Here is a 24,037-nt window from a genome sequence, read left to right as displayed (position 1 = left end):
ATTAAATAAATTTATGACCCAAATCAAGGTACATAACCATTGCAGTCAGGGTGCAGAGTTTCAGTGCAATAAAACGAAAAAGAAAAGAAAGGAAGGAATATAGTGATCCTGGTGTAAATGATATACAATCAAACCTTTACTCAAAGGTTAAGCCTTAACTTCATTGATTCTGTTATCTCAAGAAACAAGCGAGGAAAAGGCTTTCCAAAAATTGCAACAGTAACCCCCAAAGATTTCTTTCAAATCAAGAAAAGGAACCCCTTCTCACCATAAAAATGAAAGCAAGAGAATCTTTAATTTCTCCAAATGAATAGAAATAATTAGTTAATGCTGGTTTCACAGTTGGAGAGATAGGGTTTCCTCAAAAACCGCAACAATTGAGCAACTTAAAAGGTCTCCCTTTAGTTTTTTAAATATAATAAATACGGAAAATTCAGACAAAATATACCAAAGTGACATACAACCATTTAAATTTTTCCATAAAGCTTTTATTTTTATATACCTTTTATACTTTTCTTTGATTAAACAGGTGTTTGTGAAATGTTTGTGTTCAGGTGTACACATTATTATTGTAAACAACCTCATCGTTTCTTCATTAGTTTAACACTCTACCACTGAATCATTTACAAATTTTCTTTTGTCTATTCTATTGCCATATAAGTGTAGTGGGGAGGTGAAGGAAGATTTGATGCATTGTCAAAGACACAGTGAAACATTAACTATGAGAAACAAAAATCACAATTCATAGATGGATAATTTAAACCATTTGCACTCATTTATAAAACACTGCATATTATTCTATGATACCCTCATATAATAGAAACTATTATCTATTGGTTAAAAGAAGCTACTTTCTTTTCATACAAACAGGTTTTTCATACAAACAAGCCACTTTAATGTGCTCTAATACAGCAGAAATAATCATCTCTTTAAGAAGCCTACAAGTCATAATGCTACAACTTTGAGACATTAAAGTAAAAGTTTCAAATCGTTCTTGGAGACTGTCCATGACATGCCTGAAGTACCTCACAGGATTTGGTTTCATTCTTTATGAGAAAACATTTTTGTTACATCTGCAAAGTCAAATTTATTGTATATCAAATAATTGACTTATCTACTTTTATTTATGGTCTAGTTTTCTTTTTATAATTTCAAAATAAAGCATACTAATTTTAATACACAACTATTTTGACATATATATATATATATATTAGATATATATTCAACAACAATTGAGGAACGGCCTCAAATAGGCCATTCGACCCACTAGAAAGAGCAGCCAGGACTCAAACCGTTCCTCAATTGTTGTTGAATTTATATATATAGTCTCTGACTATTTTCTCTCTCTCACTAGACCGCTGGTGGCGAAAAAAATCACGAGACTATATACTGATATCTTGTTATCACCACCATTGTCTTCTTTTCAGCTACTCTCCTTACTTATATAATACTCATATAATACAGGGTAGCCACATGTCTCTTCTACAGCAAGATACCTGTTCCTGTATTTCACTAGTGCTCGTGTCACAAGAAAAGCACTCAGTAGATTTTGTAAAGTGGTTAGTGTTGGAAAGGGTATTTAACTGTAGAAACTTTGCCAAAACACACACTGGATCTCAATGCAATCCTCAAGCTTGTTCGATCCTATTGAACTGTCCAACCATGATAGAATGGAAGATAGAGATTAAATGAAGATGATGATGATTATATATATAAAGTAAAATAGTCAAAAGGAAGAGTAAGTATGGTTAGGCAGCTTTTTAATCATTAAAAATGTTTCGATACATACAGATCCTCATATATACAGGATTTAAAGTTAAGTTTAAATTAAATTATTTAACGATTTACCTGTACAAGATCTATAAAATCCTGTATATACGAGGATCTGTATGCATCGAAACATTTGTAGCAATTAAAAAGCTGCCTAACCGTACTTACTCTTCCTCTTGACTCTTTTACTTTTTACTTTCACACACGAGGAATACCTAAGACAATGGTTTGACAAAACCTGGAAAAAGTACAGGGGCTTTGTCAAACTCCAATGTCATTTTTGAATTGGTTTCTGTGGCTGGATGCCCTTCCTAATGCCATTTTACAGTGTGTATTGAGTACTTGTTTTATGCTAACAACACTAGCATAAAATAACACACATGAAGATTAAAAAGAAGCTGAAGATGAAAATAAGGAACATGATAATGAAATATTTGTGACTGGACATCTCTGTGTAGTTTATCAGTCTAAGAATAGTTCAAGAATACAGTATGCATAAGGTACTAAGGGTACATTATCTGAAGTTTAGGAAACAGTACTCAGAGTCCATGAAAAATTAAATTTCTAACTATTAGATGTCTATCACAGTTGGCTGTTTCTTAACAGCTGGTATCTATGCATTTTATATTCTGGGACCATAGTGTTCTATATATTTCCCCTATTATTAATTGGAATATGAACAAATGAGGATCTTGACTGCCATTTTTAGTGGATAAAATGACTTGCTAGAAACAGCTATCAATTTTCCTTAAATCATATCCTACTATTATTTTAAAGAGAGGAAGGACACATTGCCTAATGTAGTATTAGATATAATAATATCTCAATAAAAGACAGGATAGTGATGTCTCAAACACCTTTGACCATAAGCAAGCTTGTTCAGGGATACCTAGGGCTAAACAAAAACAAGAACTAATTGCTTTTAGGTAAAACTTGGAGCAGTTCCTGAGACTAAATTATAAGGTCAGAAACAATTACAAAGAGTCATTTCTATTGTAATCAGGATAAGATTTTTACTCATGTAAAAAGTAACATGTACATGTCAAGCTGTAGTTTATCACAAAACCTTTCTACTAATTCATCAAGATTAAATGGATTGGTATAATGCATATAATGCATTAGTGCATCTCACACAACATGTTTATACTTTGGGTAGTAGTGGGTTAGTGCAGTGATGTGTGATTTAAGTGATGGATAGACTGACAAGTAAATGGATGTGTGAGCAGCTAAGTGGATGAACATGTGATAACAAATATAGCAAAGTAACAAAATATAAAATAATTGTCAATTAGAAACATTGTTGCTTGTTTAAGTCTCAATACTTCAGCCATTAGTGCTTTCAAGTTCATCTGATGAACTGATTTGATTTCATCCTCTCATTGATAAATTGAGAGTTGAAAGTGCAAAAATATATATCTGTACAGCTCAGAGATATTGAAGAAGTATTTCCACATGTCCAACTCTTCTCTGTAGCTCAGGGTCAGGTCTTGTCTCCAAACCAAGCGTGCTTCCACAATACAGAAATTTATAGTGTTCAGTATGTTTTGCTAAGGTCTATATTTTCATATCTGTGCTGGAATACTGTGTTGAGTGAAGTTGCTTTGATAAACTGTTCCACTATTCTGACATAACTGTCACTTTATTGATCCAACGTATCTGTCTCCGCATTGACAAAATAAACAATAAGGCAAAATCACTCAGTGCAGCTTTTCAGCACAGATGAATATACCAGACAAATATAAAAACACAAACCTTAGCAAGACATCACAGGTGCTGTGAACTTAACTTTTGGATTGTGGAGGCACACTTCATTAGAAGGCAAAACTCTACCCTGGACCATAGAGGAGAGCTAAACAGGTCAAAATACATATTTTATATCCATGTATTCTGGTGCTTCCAACTCCTTATTTTGTTGATGAGAAAACAAATCCATTCATATGATGAAGAATTATGAACTCAAATGTACTTAAGCATTAAATCTGAAACCAGCAATGATGCTCCCGGTCCTCAGTTATTTGTTATGTTTTGTTATTTTCTCCTTTTCCTGTATATTTGTTGTCATCCACTCAGTCAATTTGTATATTTTAATTACTTAAATCATAACTGCACCAACCTCTAATTCTATGCCCTTTGATATCATGATTATCATCATCATCATCATTTTAATGTTTACTTATCTGTGCTTGTATGAGCCACACAGAATTTGTTGAGACAGAATTTTCTTTGGCTGGATGCTCTTCCTGTCATCAACTCTCACTTGTTTCCAAGTAAGATATTTCCCCATTACCAGGCATGTGTTCATGAAAATCACTGCTTGTATGATAGTAACAGCTGCTTAAAACTATCAAGGCAAGGAGACCCTAACACACACACACAAAATGGGTTTCTTTTGGTTTCCATCTACCAAATCCACTAACAAGGTTTTAATTGGTTAGGGGCTGTAATAGAAGACATTTGGCCAAAGTTCCACACAGTGGGACTGAACCTGAAACCATGTGGTTGGAAAGTAAACTTTTTACCACACAGCCACATCTGTGCCTTTACACACCTTCAATTTCTTAAACTGTTTACCTAGTAAATGACTGACTGGAATTATATAGCAAACTATCTTTAGTTAACTACAACATTCTTTTGGACTTACAAGGCATATATAATTCAAACAGCTGGACATCAAAATACATTATCATTATGAATAAATTATTATTATAATTAATGTGTGGACGTCTACAAAAATTATGCTAACAACTCCTGAATTTTGCAATAATAAGTTAAATAACGTAGGTTTATGTTAATAGTAGTCATTAAATGTGGACAGAGACAAGCTCACAATCAATACCTTTCCTATTACGTTTTATAGCTTCTGATAAAGTAAGAAAATAAAATCATGTTGCAATAACACATGAAAAGTTACTACTGCTACTGCTGCTGCATCTATTTTATTAAGGGGGAAAATTTAAAGTTTTAAAATTGATTTTGTTTCATTTGCTTTAATAGCCCATTTTTTATTGCAATTTTATTGAATTTGGCAGGAAGTAAGACATTAAATCTAGAAGGATATAAGACGCTGGCAATAGCCAGAATCTGTATATTCACACGAAATCCAAGCATTGGAGTGGAGACTGAAAAGAAAATGGCCACTCATCAGAAACAGTAGAAGAGATGCATTGAAGTAGTTAGTGTGAGTGACCAGGTTATAAATGTAGATGTCTGTTATAATTACTAATAATCATGAAATAAAAATGAATATGACATTGTATAATTTTAATGGAACAATGACTACCACAGTTCAATTATTCTACATGTTGCCGATAAAACTGTTATGCTATACATTTGTTTACTGAAACTGATGTCTTCAGTAAATTTCCCAACTTTACTCCTCTTTTCAATTTATAAGCTCTGTTGAAATATTAGAACTGTCTCTGAATTTAGGGTTGCAAGTTAGTGATAAAATTGAAAGGCCTTAAAAACCTTTCAGTTAGAGTACATGAAACAATAATGTAGGATGTAATAATATATTTCATTTTGGTTCAGTCAGTCTCTTGCTACGCTGAGCTATGGTTGTGAGGGCAACTTGCCTGTATCCCTGTGCACTCACAGAGACTGATTCAACCAAAATTAAATACACACACACACACACACACACACACAGAATCGAAGGGCCTTAGAGTCAACCTAGCTAAAACCAGTGCCTTAATAAGTAGGAAGGCAGACAAACCACAAATCCCTTCAGGTAGATGGCCCTGCTCGATCTGTAGAAAAGGCATAGGTAGAAACTCTATAAGACGTACCCAGTGTAAGCTATGGACACATAAGAGGTGCAGCAATATCAAAGAAAGGCTAACTGGGAAGATAGTTTTTGTATGTGGCAGATGCTCAGGAGCAATAAACACTGGAAATGTGCAGAGAACAATTTCTGTCACATTCCAGGGAGAAAAACTAGAAGTAGTTGACAACTTCTGTTACCTAGGTGACCAAGTCAGTAGCGGGGGTGGATGCTCTGAAAGTGTAGCTGCTAGAATAAGAATAGCCTGGGCAAAGTTCAGAGAGCTCCTACCTCTGCTGGTGACAAAGGGCCTCTTGCTCAGAGTAAAGGGTAGACTGTATGATGCATGTGTACGAACAGTCATGCTACATGGCAGCGAAACATGGGCCGTGATTACTGAGGACATGTGTAAGCTTGCGAGGAATGAAGCCAGTATGCTCCGCTGGATGTGTAATGTCAGTGTGCATACAAGATAGAGTGTAAGTGCCTTGAAAGAAAAGTTGGACGTAAGAAACATCAGATGTGGTGTGCAAGAGAGATGACTGTGCTGGTATGGACATATGGTGCAAATGGATGAGGATAGCTGTGTGAAAAAGTGTCACACCCTAGCAGTTGATAGAATCTGTGGAAGAGGTATACTCAGGAAGACCTGGGATGAGGTGGTGAAGCACGACCTTCGAACATTGGGCTTCACCAATGCAATGACTAGTGACCGAGACCATTGGAAATATGCTGTGCTTGAGAAGACCTGGCAAGCCAAGTGAGACCATAACTCATGGCCTATGCCAGCAGTGTAACCAGCTTACTTATGCGTTGCTTGTGAAGACCTGTTGAGGCAAGTAAAATCACAATCAAAATCGCTAATATGGTTGATGACAGCACCGCCTAACAGGCACCTGTGCCAGTGGAATGTTAAAAACACCATCTAGAGCGTGATCATTGCCAGGGCTGCTGACTGGCTCCTGTGCCAGTGGCACTTAAAAAGCACCATTTGAGTGTAATCGTTACCAGTGTCACCTTACTGGCACGTAAAAGCACCCACTACACTCTTGGAGTTGGTTGGCGTTAGGAAAGGCATCCAGTTATAGAAACTCTGCCAGATCAGATTGGAGCCTGGTGCAGTCCTTAGTCAAACTGTCCAACCCATGCCAGCATGGAAAGCGGACATTAAACGATGATGATGATATATACACATACTTATAAAGTATGGGGGTTTAGTTCACAAGTGATCTAAATGATTAGGTATGTTAGCTAAGTGCTGTAACAGATTATTAGGGCTCCAAGGCTGTAGCTGAGATGGTAGTTATGGAGCCATTGCAGATTTCCATTTGTCTCTGATGACAGAATATCCTATACTCTGGGATATCTCAGAAACAGCTGTAAGACTTTGAAGTTTTTCCAATAATAATAATGTATATGACTTGAGATATTTGCCTTGCCTTAATGTTTGTTGTCCTCTTTAACAATTATACACTTACATACACACACACACACACACACATGTATATATATATATACATACATATACACACACATATATACATACACACACACACACACACATATATATATATATACATATACATATATACACACATGCATATATACATACACACACACACACATATATATATATATATACATATACATATATACACACATGCATATATACATACATATATACACACATTCATATATATACATATATAACACATATATATATATACACACACATTCATATAATTACATATATAACACATATATATATACATAACATACATATAATTACATATATAACACATATATATATACATAACATACATATATATATATACATAACATACATATATATCATCATCATCGTCGTTTAACGTCCGTTCTCCATGCTAGCATGGGTTGGACGGTTCGACCGGGGTTCTGGGAAGCCAGAAGGCTGCACCAGGCTCCAGTCTAATCTGGCAATGTTTCTACAGCTGGATGCCCTTCCTAACGCCAACCACTCCGTGAGTTGTAGTGGGTGCTTTTTACGTGCCACCTGCACAGGTGCCAGGCGGGGCTGGCAACGGCCACGGTCAGATTGGTGTATTTATGTGCCACCGGCACGGAAGCCAGTCGAGGCGGTGCTTCATCGGCCACGAGTCGGATAGTGCTTTTTACGTACCACCAGACCAGGATCCTGGCTGGTTCAATTCGATTTCGATTCGCTTGCCCCAACATGTCTTCACAAGCAAAGGGGGTTGGCATGGGTGCCTGTCGTACGGTCGCATTGGAGTATTTTCGTGCCACGGCCACGAGTCGGATAGTGCTTTTTACGTACCACCAGACCAGGGATCCTGGCTGGTTCAATTCGGTTTCGATTTCGATTTCGCTTGCCCCAACATGTCTTCACAAGCAAAGGGGGTTGGCATGGGTGCCTGTCGTACGGTCGCATTGGAGTATTTTACGTGCCACGGCCACGAGTCGGATAGTGCTTTTTACGTACCACCAGGCCAGGGATCCTGGCTGGTTCAATTCGGTTTCGATTTCGATTTCGCTTGCCCTAACATGTCTTCGCAAGCATGGGGGGTGGCATGGGTGTCTGTCGTGGATGAGGTTCTATATCGACTTCGCTTGCCTCAACCGGTCTTTGTGTCCAAGGGAGGAAAGCATTCATAAGTGGGCTGGGCTCACTTGTCCTGCCTGGTCTTCTCACGTACAGAATATTTCCAAAGGTCTCGGTCTCTGGTCATTTCCTCAGTGAGGCTAAAGTTCGAAGGTCGTGCTTCACCACCTCGTCCAGGTTTTCCTGGGTCTACCTCTTCCACGGGTTCCCTCAACTGCTAGAGATTGGCACTTTCTCACACACCTATCTTCATCCATTCTCGCCACATGACCATACCAGCGCAATCGTCTCTCTGCACACCACAACTGATGCTTCTTAGGTACAACATTTCTCTCAAGGTGCTAACGCTCTGTCGAGTATGTACACTGACATTACACATCCATCGGAGCATACTGGCTTCATTCCTCACGAGCTTACGCATGTCCTCAGCAGTCACGGCCCATGTTCGCTGCCATGTAGCATGGCTGTTCGTACACACGCATCATACAGTCTGCCTTTTACTCTGAGCGAGAGGCCTTTAGTCACCAGCAGAGGTAAGAGCTCCCTAAACTTTGCCCAGGCTATTCTTATTCTAGCAGTTACACTTTCAGCGCACCCACCCCCACTACTGACTTGGTCACCTAGATAACGGAAGCTATCAACTACTTCTAGTTTCCCCTGGAAAGTGACGGAAGTTGTTTTCTGCAGATTTTCGGAGGTTAATGCTCCCGAGCATCTGCACATACAAAAACTATCTTCCAGTTAGCCTACCTTTGACATTGCTGCACCTCTTATGTGCCATAGCTTAGACTGGGTACATCTTATAGAGTTTCTACCTACACCTTTTCTACAGATCGAGCAGGGCCATCTTCCTGAAGATATTTGTGGATTGTCTACCTTTCTACTTATTAGTACTTTGGTTTTAGCTAGGTGACTCTAAGGCCCCTTGATTCTAAACCCTCCTTCCACACCTGGAACTTCTCCTCCAGTTCTGATAGTGACTCAGCAATAAGAGCAAGGTCGTCAGCGTAGAGGAGCTCCCAGGGACAGCCTGTCTTGAATTCCTCCGTAATTGCCTGGAGTACTATGATAAATAGGGGGGGGCTGAGTACTGAACCTGGTGGGACCCCAACCTCTACTTTGAATTCTGTGTACATGTTGCCAACCCTAACCTTACTTACGGCATCTCTGTACATGGCTTGCACAGTCCTCACCAGCCATTATCTATCCCTAGTTTCCTCATTGACCACCAGATAGGGATCGGGGGACCCTATCAAAAGCTTTCTCCATGTCAACGAAAGCCAGGTACAGGGGCTTATCTTTGGCTAGGTATTTCTCCTGCAGCTGCCTTACCAGGAATATAGCATCAGTGGTACTTTTCCCTGGCACGAACCCAAACTGCATCTCATCTAAACTAACTCTCTCTCTAATTAGTTGGGCTATGACCCTCTCCGTAACCTTCATTACTTGATCCAACAGCTTGATACCTCTGTAATTATTTGTATCTAGGGCATCACCTTTACCTTTGTAGCAGTTGACTAGTATGCTGCTGCACCAGTCATGGGTATGACTCCTTCGTGTATCACCTGGTTGACTATACGGGTGACTAGGTTATAGCCGACATGCCAGATATTTTGAGCATCTCTGCAGTAATTCCTGATGGGCTGGGGCTTTCCCTGTCTTCATGCTTCTAATTGCCTTAGCTACTACGGAACTATCAACTCGGATAGCTGGTCCCTCTGTAGGGTCAACATTCGGCAGACTCTCTTTATCCCATTCATTTTCCTCATTCAGTAACCTTTCATAGTGGCGTCTCCAAGCTTCTCTCTTTGCATCCTCATTTAGCGCAAGTGAACCATCCTCCATGCGAACACATTTCTCTCCTACCACATCACGATTCTCTCTCACACACTGTCTTGCAACACGAAATACCTCAAGTCTTCATCCTCACGGCGCAGGACATTGGCAAATTTCTCTTATCTGCTTCCCTCTGGCTAGATAGACCTGTCTCCTAGCTTCCCTCTGGCAGTCTGATACCCTTCCCTGCTACCACCGTTCTTCCAGGCCTTCCAAGCCTGTTTCTTTTGTCTAATAGCCCTGTCAACAATATTGTTCCACCATCAAGGTATTTTGGTCTTAAGGGGACTTTGCACCAGCCACAGATCTGGTCAGCGGCTTTCAGCAGGTTGTCCCTCAGAAACGTCCAGTTGTCTTCTACCCCATGTGTAGCTATACCCCCTTCCACTTCGTCAAAGGCTTCAAGTAACATATCTCTAAATCTCTGTCCATTCGCAGGGGCTTTAAGCTTCCAGGCCCTTCTTCTCCATGTTGGTCGTCTTCTAGTCGCCCTCTTAGTCCTGATCCTAAAGTCACTAACTACCAGCCTATGTTGTGGGGTGCATTCTTCGCTGGGAAGGTTTTGGCATTTATAAGCAGCCATCTTTCCCTTTTTCTGGCAAGGATGTAGTCGATTTGGCTGTATGCCGGCCTGATCGGTAGGTGACCAGGTGGCTTGTTGACATACATAACATACACATATATATATATATATATTATATATATATATATATATATACATACATACATACATACATATATATATATATATATATATACATAACATAATATAAAATAACATACATATAATATATATATATATATATACATAACATACATATATAAATGTGAAAGCGCATGGCTCAGTGGTTAGAGCGTCGAGCTTACGATCGTCAGGTTTTGAGCTCAACTCCCGGACCGGGCTGCGTGTTGTGTTCTTGAGCAAAACACTATATATATACATAACATACATATATATATACATAACATACATATATATATTATATATATATATATATACATACATACATAACATACATATATATATTATATATACATACATACATACATACATATATATATATATTATATATATATATACATACATACATAACATACATATATATATATATATATATACAAACATACATAACATACATATATATATATATATATATATACATACATACATAACATACATATATATATATATATATATATATATATATACATACATACATAACATACATATATATATATATACATACATACATAACATACATATATATATATATATATATACATAACATACATATATAAATAACATACATACATATCTATATATATACATAACATACATATAAAATAACATACATACATTATATATATTATACATAACATACATATATATATATATATATATATATAGATATTATATATATATATATATATAATACATAACATACATATATAAATGTGAAGGCGCATGGCTCAGTGTTAGAGCGTCGAGCTTACGATCGTCAGGTTGTGAGCTCAATCCCGGACCGGCTGCGTGTTGTGGTCTTGAGCAAAACACTTTATTTCACGTTGCTCCAGTTCACTCAGCTGTAGAAATGAGTTGCGACGTCACTGGTTCCAAGCTGTATCGACCTTTGTCTTTCCCTTGGATAACACTGGTGGCGTGGAGAGGGGAGTACGGTATGCATGGGCGACTGCTGGTCTTCCATAAACAACCTTGCCCGGACTTGTGTCTAGGAGGGTAACTTTCTAGGTGAAATCCCATGGTCATTCATGACCGAAGGGGGTCTTTACCCTTTACATATATAAATAACATACATATATATACACACATACATATACATATATATATATATATATACACACATATGTATACATATACATTTTATGTAAACCATGTCAACATGGAAAAAGGCACACTAAATAGTGATGATGATTATATATATATATATTACATACATACATACATACACATTCACACACACACTAGAGTTTCTTTCAGTTTCCATCTGCTAAATATACTCACAAGGTTTTGGTTGGCCTTGTCTACATACATACTTTACACAATAAAAGAAATAAAACCTCAAATACACAATCAATTTCTCTAACACCAGTTTTTCTATGAAAGCAGCCATACATGTTATTCATCAGATCTAGGTTCAATGCCAAAATATAGCTAAGAAAGTTTGCTAAGTTGATAAATGTCTGTTAGTTTATATGAACTGTCAGCATTCTAGCTATACCTCAGGGCAGTCTTAATACGAGTACAATTGAGAAAACCTTTTATTACTACAATTACTTGTTTCTTTAGATCAAAGACTTGGTGGATGGGTAAATGAAATTCTCTACAATGCAAGAATTCTTCATCATAAAACACAACTATATTGAAGTATTATCTTTACAATATCCTGGTATTTCACTACTTCACATGAAACCACACAATGCATATGAATGACTCAAACAGTTTAGGAAGGATAGGGGAAGGATTGACCTGCATATTTACAATAGCAGAAATTGATGAAAGTGAGGCAGCTGATATAGACTACATAGCTAACCAAGTGTTATTCAATTATCAAGACTTGGACTTTTCAGATTTAAGACATATTTCTGCAGATCATACAGAAATTGAATAAAAACTTACGACTTGCAAAATTTCATGGAAAGATCTATGCAATATAGGATAAAAGGAAGGATTCACAAATAATTTTAGATGGATTATGGATGCTGTAGAAAAGTAATATTGGTTTAGTACTTATAGATTACTGTATTTTTAAGCCTAAGGAGGAAAGACTTGTTTTGGAGCCTCTTTGTGGTTATTCATCCTGCTAGAAATAGTAGCTTAATATCTCTCAAATCATATTTCCACTTCTGAGAAAATGACACATTGGATAGTATCCTCTTGGATTCCTTGTATATAGGTAAAACACAGGATGACCATAGTTGAAATGCCTTGATTAGATACCTAAGCAATCAAGACTGACTTGGGCCTCAACAACAACAACAACAACCTAATCTAGTTTAACATCCAAAACATGTGAAGAGTGAAAATAATCTTTCAAAAATTTAGACTATTAAGAATTTAGACAATTAAGAATAAAGACTATTAATATTTGATATTATTGGTTTCAAATTTTGGCACAAGGCCAGCAAATTCAAGGGATGGGGTGAGTTGATTACATCACCCCAAGTCCTCAACTGGTACTTATTTTATCAACCTCAAAAGGATGACAGGCAAAGTTGACCTTGGTGGCTAAGCATTTTGCTCAGCATACTAACAATTCTGCTAACTCGCTGCCTTAATATTTGGTATTAGTAATTTTAGATTTTCAGAAAAAAGTACAAGGTTGCTCTCTGCTTTTATAATAATAATTTTGGAATTTCCAAAGACAACCATGAAACTGAATTTATTCTTCAAATACAGTAAAAAGGGAAAATATATTTACCGTATAGTGTAGTGGTTTCATCAAGATAAGATAAGACAGATTGTAATATATATGTGTGTGTGTGTATGATTAATTTTCCTCCAGCTTATGTTTAAATACTGAATCCACCCACGTCTTACCTGTGAGACATTCAGTGTTTGCCAATAATGAGATCAATAATACGTAAACATACCAAAGAATGAGACATTCAAATTCAATCTATATTCTTTATAAAAGCATTTTATGTCATTTACTTCTTTCCATGGCATATGGCCAAGGAAAGAGCCATTGTTGTTATTAACAATTTGAACTATTATAAAAGCAAAGTCTTTACACAAATAAAGTTATTTTCATATAAGGATCAAAAGGAAAACAGATTAACCTTTCAGAGCTCCTTTAGCAAAACAGGGCTGAAAAGATTGATTAATCTTCACATCACTTTTTTTTGTGATGCTGGAAAATCTCAACAATTGATCCAAATATCATATTTTCCTTTGGTTTTGTTTACTATTACTAAATTATTAGCATAAGGTCGAATATTTTGGGAAGGGTGTAGTTGATCTTATCAATGCTAGTATGTGACTAGCACTTTATTTTATTGGTCCCAGAAGGGTGAAAAATAAAGATGACCTAAGTTGGATCTGAACACAAAATATAAAGTGCTGAAACTAAATACCACAAGGCAATTTTTCTAACTAAAATATTGATTGCTCTTTAGAACAGGCTCATCTCTTGATTATTTGGCATTCATTAATTTGTTATAAATTGATCCAAATCTGACATACAGGGCCAATATGTGTGTGTGTGTGCATGTGTGAAGACATGTGGCCTTATGTGTGTGTGTGAAGGCATGTGGCCTTATGGTTAACATGTTAGGTTCATGACCATAGGGTTGTAGATTCAATTCCTAGACCCAAATGGCAGCATTGAGTAAGACACTTCATTTCATGTTGATCTAAGTTGAAAACAAATACTGGCCTAGTGCTGGTGCAGCTCCCCCTCTCCCTCCAGCTGTCATATCCTCGATGTTCCACTGGGTCAATGGATGTGGGAATCAAGAAGACATCTATGCTTGCTCACAACTGCATAGGCACCTAAAACAATTAGTGAAATCATGGTACACGCAACTAGATCATACGTATAACTGATAGCTATGAATTAGATTCATTGGTCTGGAGATGCTTCTGCCTGACAAGACACAATGATGGCAAAACACCGGCTGACCCAGAATCCCTTGTACTAATGAATTGGGTGTGTTGTGAATACATATTTGTTGTCAAAGAGAAGCTGTTTTCCTGTGATGAAACACAACAGCAATTAGCATATTCATGCTTAAATCTGCCAGAACATATTAGGAATAAATATGAAAGTTGTTCTTTTATATATATCATCATCCTCATTGTCATTTAATGTCTGTTGTCCATGCTGGCATGGTTTGGACAGTTTGACTAGGGCTGGCTAGCTGGAAGGCTACACCAGACTTCAGTCTGATTTGGCAAGATTTCTATGGTTGGATGCCCTTCCTAACACCAACCACTCTGAGAGTGTAATGGGTGCTTTTATGTACCACCAGCATGGGTGCCATTTGCGTGACACCAGTATCTGCCAGGACGCCAATTTTACTTGGCTTGATGGGTCTTCTTCTTAAGCACAGCATAATGCCAAAGGTCTCAGTCATTGCCTCCATGAGGCCCAATGCCCTAAAGGTGCTTTTTACGTGCTATCAACATGGGTGCCAGTTACAGGACACCAGCATTAGCCATGACTATACACACACACAAGCAAATAAGTAACAGGAATGTCAAGGTAATTAGTGCATTACAGCCATTTCAAGTGGCTCCATTTAATAGATCAATGCACACATTACATCAATTTGAAATAAACTGCTCTCCTCGGAAGCATATGACCATATAGATTTCCAACATACAGGATACTCCATTATAATTTTTTAGCAAATCTTTCATCATTATTAGGGATTTAGAATACATTGAGTCTTTTTGCTATTATTGTATCAGAATGAATTTAGGGGAAAATATCTAAAGTCTACAATGATTTAGAGCTGTACAGATGATATTGGACAGACTTGGTGCTTCAACTTAAGTACCCAATTCAACTGAATCTTAATTATTTCTTATATATCTTATATATATATATATATATGCCCCTTTCTGTAGAAGAGCGTAGGCTCAAAACATAAAAGACTTTTTCAATTCCTGAGCGTTATACTAATACATCTGTTGTTGTCTACACCACCTGTCTTTGTTTTTTGTTTTTTTTTTGTGAACTCTCCCTATATTATATATATATATATTATATATATATATATATATTACAAATTAGAGAATGGAGAAATATACTTAAATCAGTAAAACATCAACTATCCGATGATACTCAATCCATACTTTAATACACCATTACATATGAGTAAAGGCAATACACAAAATGAAATGAGATATACAGTAATAGTAAAAAGATAAAGAGATATAAGTAAAAATTTTCAAATATAATATGCAAATAAATCAAAACTGACAGCTGTTTCGGCAGTGAGGACAGTCATACCTCATTTAACCTATAAGCCATAAAGGCAGGTATAAATGAGGCATAACAAGGATGCCCCACGGCCTCTTCAGAGAATAAATTAAATTTGTTATAATAGTGAAAAATATTATACAATCATATACATATAAATATAAAATATAAAAATGTAAAATATAAAAACTTATACATCATAAAGCTATACTTATATAATATAATACACATTTGTACAAAAAGGAAGGTAAACAGAACAAAATAAACAAAATATATAATAGTGTATATATTAATATCAATAAGTACCGATATTATACATATTTGGCTAATAGTTTTTTTTTAAATATATATAAAAAAAAGGCTAACATATATGGAGATGAAAAATAATAATTAAATCCGTGGTACAGTTCATAAGATTCTAAAGCTATAAAAGTTAATAAAAATTACTATTAATAATATAATAATAATAATAATAATAATAATAATAATAATAATAATAAAAAAATATAATAAAAAATAGATACAGTTAAGTTAGCACCAAGTCCATCCTTATAAGATCGAAATAACTATGAGTTAAGAAATGCTGACCACTAGGTAAAGAAAATATAGATTAATTCGATGGCTATTGGTTTGAAATTAAATCACAAAAGAAAATTATACGGTTGGTTAGTCAGGGAACGCCAATATTCACACACCATCTACAGATCAATCGCACATACACACATAGTAATATGTATATGCATACACTTATACACATACATAATTACAAGCAACAACTAGCACATAGATAAACAAAAAGGGAAGCAACTATGCTACAATTTAGTCCTTCAAAATTATAATTGTGCCTCTGAGGCACAATTATAATTATTATTATTATTATTATTATTATTATTATTATTATTATTATTATTAATAGTAATTTTTATTAACTTTTATAGCTTTAGAATCTTATGAACTGTACCACGGATTTAATTATTATTTTTCATCTCCATATATGTTAGCCTTTTTTTTATATATATTTAAAAAAAAACTATTAGCCAAATATGTATAATATCGGTACTTATTGATATTAATATATACACTATTATATATTTTGTTTTATTTTGTTCTGTTTACCTTCCTTTTTTGTACAAATGTGTATTATATTATATAAGTGTAGCTTTATGATGTATAAGTTTTTATATTTTACATTTTTATATTTTTATATTTATATGTATATGATTGTATAATTTTTTCACTATTATAACAAATTTAATTTAATTCTCTGAAGAGGCCGTGGGGCATCCTTGTTAATGCCTCATTTATACCTGCCTTTATGGCTTATAGGTTAAATGAGGTATGACTGTCCTCACTGCCGAAACAGCTGTCAGTTTTGATTTATTTGCATATTATATTTGAAAATTTTTTACTTATATCTCTTTATCTTTTTACTATTACTGTATATCTCATTTCATTTTGTGTATTGCCTTTACTCATATGTAATGGTGTATTAAAGTATGGATTGAGTATCATCGGATAGTTGATGGTTTACTGATTTAAGTATATTTCTCCATTCTCTAATTTTGTAGTATTAATTTACGGTAATATTATTACCTTTACCCATATAATGCAATAGATGAACTGATTGTTTGACAATTTTTAACATCTATGTATTAATTTTGTTGGGTACCTATCTAGCAGTATATTGGATATATATTATCCCATGGTGGGTTGAATTTTCAACCCCTATCTCATTTTATATATATATATATATATATATATATATATATAAGATGAAGACAGGTGGTGTACAAAACAAACAGATGTATTAGTATAATGCTCAGGAATTGAAAAAGTCTTTTATGTTTTGAGCCTACGCTCTTCTACAGAAAGGGACACAGAAAAAAACAAGGAGAGAAAAAAAATGTGTGTAGTGGCTACCGATATATATATATATATATATATATATATATATATATATTAGCCTGAAAAAAGGCACTCAGTACACTGTTAGGTAGTTGGTGAGGAAAAGCATCCAACCACAGAAACCATGTCAAAACCAACATTAGAGCTTGACAGTTTGTTGGATCTTATCAAACCTTCCAAACCCTTACAGTATGGAAGATAGACATTAAATGATGATGATGAGATATATTTTCTAATAGATGACAAATTCATATGGACATGGTCAGGCCAATTACAATAAAGACTTTAAAGTTGAAATTGGAGTGTCAATAAGTTTAATTCACAATCATGGTGCCTTGGACAAGTATCTTCTATTGTAGCCCTAGCCAAACAAAACCTTGTGAGTGGATTTGGTAAACAGAGACTGAAAGAAGCCATGCATGCATGTGTGTATTTATTTTGTATGTCATTATTCAATTTTATTTCAAGATTTCTTGCCAATAGAGAAAGAGCCAGTTTCTAACCTAGATCCAAGGCTACTTCATTGGAATTTCAAGAACATCAACAGGGTATTTTTTGTTTGTTTGTATGTATGTATGTATGATGTATGTATGTATGTTGTATGTATGTATGTATGTTGTATGTATGTATGTTGTATGTATGTATGATGTATGTATGTATGTATGTATGTATGTATGTATGTATGTATGTATGTATGTATGTATGATGTATGTATGTATGTATGTATGTATATGTGCAGATTTGAGTGTATCATTTTATGTATGTATTCTTATGCATATAGTGCAAGTCTAGATGGTACACAGTTGGGATGCCAAATGGACTTTTGCTGAAGGACAAGAAGCTGAACAGACACAATGCCGAACAGACATAAAGCCAAATGGACAAGGTACCAAAAAGACATACGAAAATTAAAATGCTTAAAGTGCTAATTGGTGAATTGGTCATAAAACTATGTAGGTAAGAATGTTTATTTTTCTATTATTGTGTCCAGCATTGTGTCTGTTCGGCTTCTTGGCTTTGGCTTCTAGTCATTTGGCAAAGGTGCATTCGGCATCCTGTCTGCACACGATCTAGACATGCTCATATATACTTAAAAGATAAAGTTCTGGAAAGTTTTACAGATTTTTACATTTTCAATGATAGTTTGGATCTCTAGTCTTTGAATCAGCTTTCTCCTTTCTGGTTTTGAGAATCCTAATTTCTCAAGATTGGTATTTAGGCAGTATGTTACATATCCCAGTGCCCCAATAATTACAGGTATAAACCTGAACTTGTAATCTGGATAAAGTAGCTGTAGATTCCTCAATAGATCAGCATAGGTATTTTCTTTTTCACTGATCTTTAGCTTTATGCTAACATCTACTGGGCAACTGATTTCCACCACTGTATACAGTTTTTCTTCTCTATCCCAAATTACTATGTCAGGTCTATTATGTTCATATTTTATTGAGGTTTTCACTGGGACATTTCACCAGTACTCCTTTTTATTATGAGTGGCTATAGCTTCTACCATATTGTAGGATCTTATTTCTTTGGTCTCAGGCTTATCCTTCTTATGGATCTCCTTATACAGCATCCTAGCTACAACATCATGTCTCATCAGTAGATAATACCGTGACAACATTTTTGGCCAACTGCTTATGATGTGGGTGATATCTTCGGTGTTAACACTACGAAGTCTACACCATTTATCACATTTTACTACTTTTTCTGCATCCCTGTCTCTTATGTATGTATGTATGTACATAGGTACATACATATGTATTTATGTATCTGTATGTATGCTTGTGTGTGTGTGTCTTCTTATCTTGACATCACTTGATAGGTGTAAATGAATGTCTCTGCCATACAAGCAGTGTCATTCATTTCCAATATTCTGCAAAAACACCTGGCCATGAGAAAGTGTTACTTGGAAACAGATGAGGGTTGGTGGCAGGAAGGACATCTCACTGCAGAAAATCTGTTTCAATGAATTCCATCTGATCCATTTTAGCATGGAAAAGTAGACATTAAAAGGATGATGATACATAAACACACACACACACACACATATATATATATAATATATATATATATATATTAGCCTGAAAAAAGGCACTCAGTACACTGTTAGGTAGTTGGTGAGGAAAAGCATCCAACCACAGAAACCATGTCAAAACCAACATTAGAGCTTGACAGTTTGTTGGATCTTATCAAACCTTCCAAACCCTTACAGTATGGAAGATAGACATTAAATGATGATGATGAGATATATTTTCTAATAGATGACAAATTCATATGGACATGGTCAGGCCAATTACAATAAAGACTTTAAAGTTTGAAATTGGAGTGTCAATAAGTTTAATTCACAATCATGGTGCCTTGGACAAGTATCTTCTATTGTAGCCCTAGCCAAACAAAACCTTGTGAGTGGATTTGGTAAACAGAGACTGAAAGAAGCCATGCATGCATGTGTGTATTTATTTTGTATGTCATTATTCAATTTTATTTCAAGATTTCTTGCCAATAGAGAAAGAGCCAGTTTCTAACCTAGATCCAAGGCTACTTCATTGGAATTTCAAGAACATCAACAGGGTATTTTTGTTTGTTTGTATGTATGTATGTATGTATGTATGTATGTATGTATGTATATGTGCAGATTTGAGTGTATCATTTTATGTATGTATTCTTATGCATATAGTTGCAAGTCTAGATGGTACACAGTTGGGATGCCAAATGGACTTTTGCTGAAGGACAAGAAGCTGAACAGACACAATGCCGAACAGACATAAAGCCAAATGGACAAGGTACCAAAAAGACATACGAAAATTAAAATGCTTAAAGTGCTAAATTGGTGAATTGGTCATAAAACTATGTAGGTAAGAATGTTTATTTTTCTATTATTGTGTCCAGCATTGTGTCTGTTCGGCTTCTTGGCTTTGGCTTCTAGTCATTTGGCAAAGGTGCATTCGGCATCCTGTCTGCACACGATCTAGACATGCTCATATATACTTAAAAGATAAAGTTCTGGAAAGTTTTACAGATTTTTACATTTTCAATGATAGTTTGGATCTCTAGTCTTTGAATCAGCTTTCTCCTTTCTGGTTTTGAGAATCCTAATTTCTCAAGATTGGTATTTAGGCAGTATGTTACATATCCCAGTGCCCCAATAATTACAGGTATAAACCTGAACTTGTAATCTGGATAAAGTAGCTGTAGATTCCTCAATAGATCAGCATAGGTATTTTCTTTTTCACTGATCTTTAGCTTTATGCTAACATCTACTGGGCAACTGATTTCCACCACTGTATACAGTTTTTCTTCTCTATCCCAAATTACTATGTCAGGTCTATTATGTTCATATTTTATTGAGGTTTTCACTGGGACATTTCACCAGTACTCCTTTTTATTATGAGTGGCTATAGCTTCTACCATATTGTAGGATCTTATTTCTTTGGTCTCAGGCTTATCCTTCTTATGGATCTCCTTATACAGCATCCTAGCTACAACATCATGTCTCATCAGTAGATAATACCGTGACAACATTTTTGGCCAACTGCTTATGATGTGGGTGATATCTTCGGTGTTAACACTACGAAGTCTACACCATTTATCACATTTTACTACTTTTTCTGCATCCCTGTCTCTTATGTATGTATGTATGTACATAGGTACATACATATGTATTTATGTATCTGTATGTATGCTTGTGTGTGTGTCTTCTTATCTTGACATCACTTGATAGGTGTAAATGAATGTCTCTGCCATACAAGCAGTGTCATTCATTTCCAATATTCTGCAAAAACACCTGGCCATGAGAAAGTGTTACTTGGAAACAGATGAGGGTTGGTGGCAGGAAGGACATCTCACTGCAGAAAATCTGTTTCAATGAATTCCATCTGATCCATTTTAGCATGGAAAAGTAGACATTAAAAGGATGATGATACATAAACACACACACACACACACACACACATATATATATATATATACACACACACAATTTTTTCTCTAAAACTCCTTTGGTTCCTTTTACTACTACAAACATATTTACTGTTCTTCATATTTTATAGGCAATCCTTATGTTTTGGATTCTTTAATTAACTACCAACCAATTCCACTAAGTCTCTCTTGCATAGTTCAATAAAATATTCTTTTTGCTTGGAACCCTTTTCATCTTCTCCATTGTTGGTAATCAAAAGTGGTTAAAAAATTCTACAACATTAATTGATCTCTGGTATCACATAAAAAAAAAAAAAACCTCTTCGTCATATGACGTCAATCTTTCATCTCTAGAACATTAAAATATTATGGATCGTGGTCATTATGCTGTATCTGAAGCCAATAACATAAAAATTATCTAAGTAACAGAATTTTTATTACTGTCACCATTTTCCTTAACAAAAATTGTGGTTGTTGCTTAGCTCCCAGATTAGCCCTGACTGAGAAAACTTATCTAAACTGTTCCACTTGGCCTTTTTTTCAAACAGTGTAATGTAGGATTACCTATTCAGTGCAACCCCTATTTTTCTTAAAAGGCTGTAGGATATAGGTTAGAAAAGATTTGGTTACTATTTCTAGCAGGTTGAGAAGCAATGGTTCATCCCTTAACTGAGGTGTTCATGTAGGGACTAACTATTTATTATTAGTGCAACTTGATCACCATAAAATATAAATACACCATCAGCTTTCTAAGAATGCTGATATATACCTAATTTAATTGGCACAAAGAACATTAATTCTTGACATGTTTGTCAGCAACTTTTGATTTCAGGTTTATGAAATTTAATTTCAAACTATATTATACATCACCAACATCATCACTTTAATGTCTATTTTTCCATGCTTACATAAGTCAGATGAAATTTGATGTGGCAGATATTGCATGGTTGGGTACACTTCCTGTCATCGATCTCCACTTCCCCTTGTCCTCTGTACACAAACAGCACAATGGCTGAACACGATTTCAATACAGATTTCAAACAAACACCACCATTTGTTTGATGGTGGCATTAGATTTACAACTTGCACATAATGTCAAGACAAGGAAACATGAATGAATGAATACACAAACACACACAATTTAGTTTCTGCTAACCAAATCTCTTTATGAGGCTTTGGTCAATCTGGGACTATAGTAGGAGACACTTGCTTAAGCTGCCATGCAATAGAACTCGACACAAAGCCATATGGTTGTAAAATGTCTTATCACAAAGCTATGTCTATGCCTACTACAATAAATATACATTAAAAATAAATATTATATATTAAATAATAATTACTATGCGAGTATATTAAATAATTACAAGTAATATACTGAAGTATCTAGATGAAATCGATAAATAAGAATTGATACCAACTCTATCTCAAATTATGAATATGTATAAAAGGAAAACTTTTATGTTAGATCTCATCATGATGACAAATAGGCAGAATTGTTAAAGCATAGGACAAAATACTTTGTGGGATATGTTCTGATTTTCTGAGTTCAAATCCCAAAGAAGTCAGCTTTGCCTTTATTCTTTCAGAATCAATAAAACAAAGCACCAGTTGAAGGTTATGGTTTGGAAAAATTCTTAGAGCATAAGACATGATACCTTGTGGTATTTATTTCAGTTCTTTGTGTTTTGTGTTCTTAGGTGTTATACTTAATCTACTTTCTGTTTTAACACCACCACATGGTTCTTCCTCTTTTGCAACCATTCAAGGCCAAATCTCTAGTTTGAAAATAACATCCACCTCTCCTTCCATCAAGCTTGAAAGGCTCCAAAACTGAAGGATCATGGGTGTTACTCTCCCACCACTGACTGAATACTAAAACAAAAATATCTTAAATGTTATTTTGAAGTTTAACAGTACCAAATTTAATAATATAGGTAAAATGTTGATATCATTAAAACTAATGTTTGTCTTGAAGAGAATTTTTGATAGTCAGAAAAATTTGCCAGGAAATACTTCTTTACTTAGAAATATATCTGCAATTCAGTGAAATGCTTTGTTTTTAGTGATAGCTAATTTATTAATATTGCCTTAAATTTCAAAGGACACTATTTACATGTAATAGTAGATAACTTTGTTATAATCATACTTGATATGTGCTACTCATGATGGGAATAACTAACATCAAATTATATACAATAAGAAAGAGAGTGAAATATATGTACACATCAGCAGAGTTAATATTTCTTTATTGTTATTATCATCCCATAGGTAATATACAAAGGCAATAATTAC

General features: G+C 35.1%; 1 protein-coding gene across 7 annotated transcripts in view; it reads right to left on the bottom strand.

Annotated features, from left to right (window-relative positions):
* The window catches only part of LOC115215217 (ras-related protein Rab-3), a 309,114-nt gene that overhangs the window by 67,813 nt on the left and 217,264 nt on the right, over positions 1–24,037 (bottom strand). The window lies entirely within an intron of this gene.

The sequence above is a fragment of the Octopus sinensis genome, linkage group LG8 (assembly GCF_006345805.1).
Source record: "Octopus sinensis linkage group LG8, ASM634580v1, whole genome shotgun sequence".
NCBI classification, from domain to species: domain Eukaryota; kingdom Metazoa; phylum Mollusca; class Cephalopoda; order Octopoda; family Octopodidae; genus Octopus; species Octopus sinensis.
This window is presented reverse-complemented; position numbering and strand designations above follow the sequence as displayed.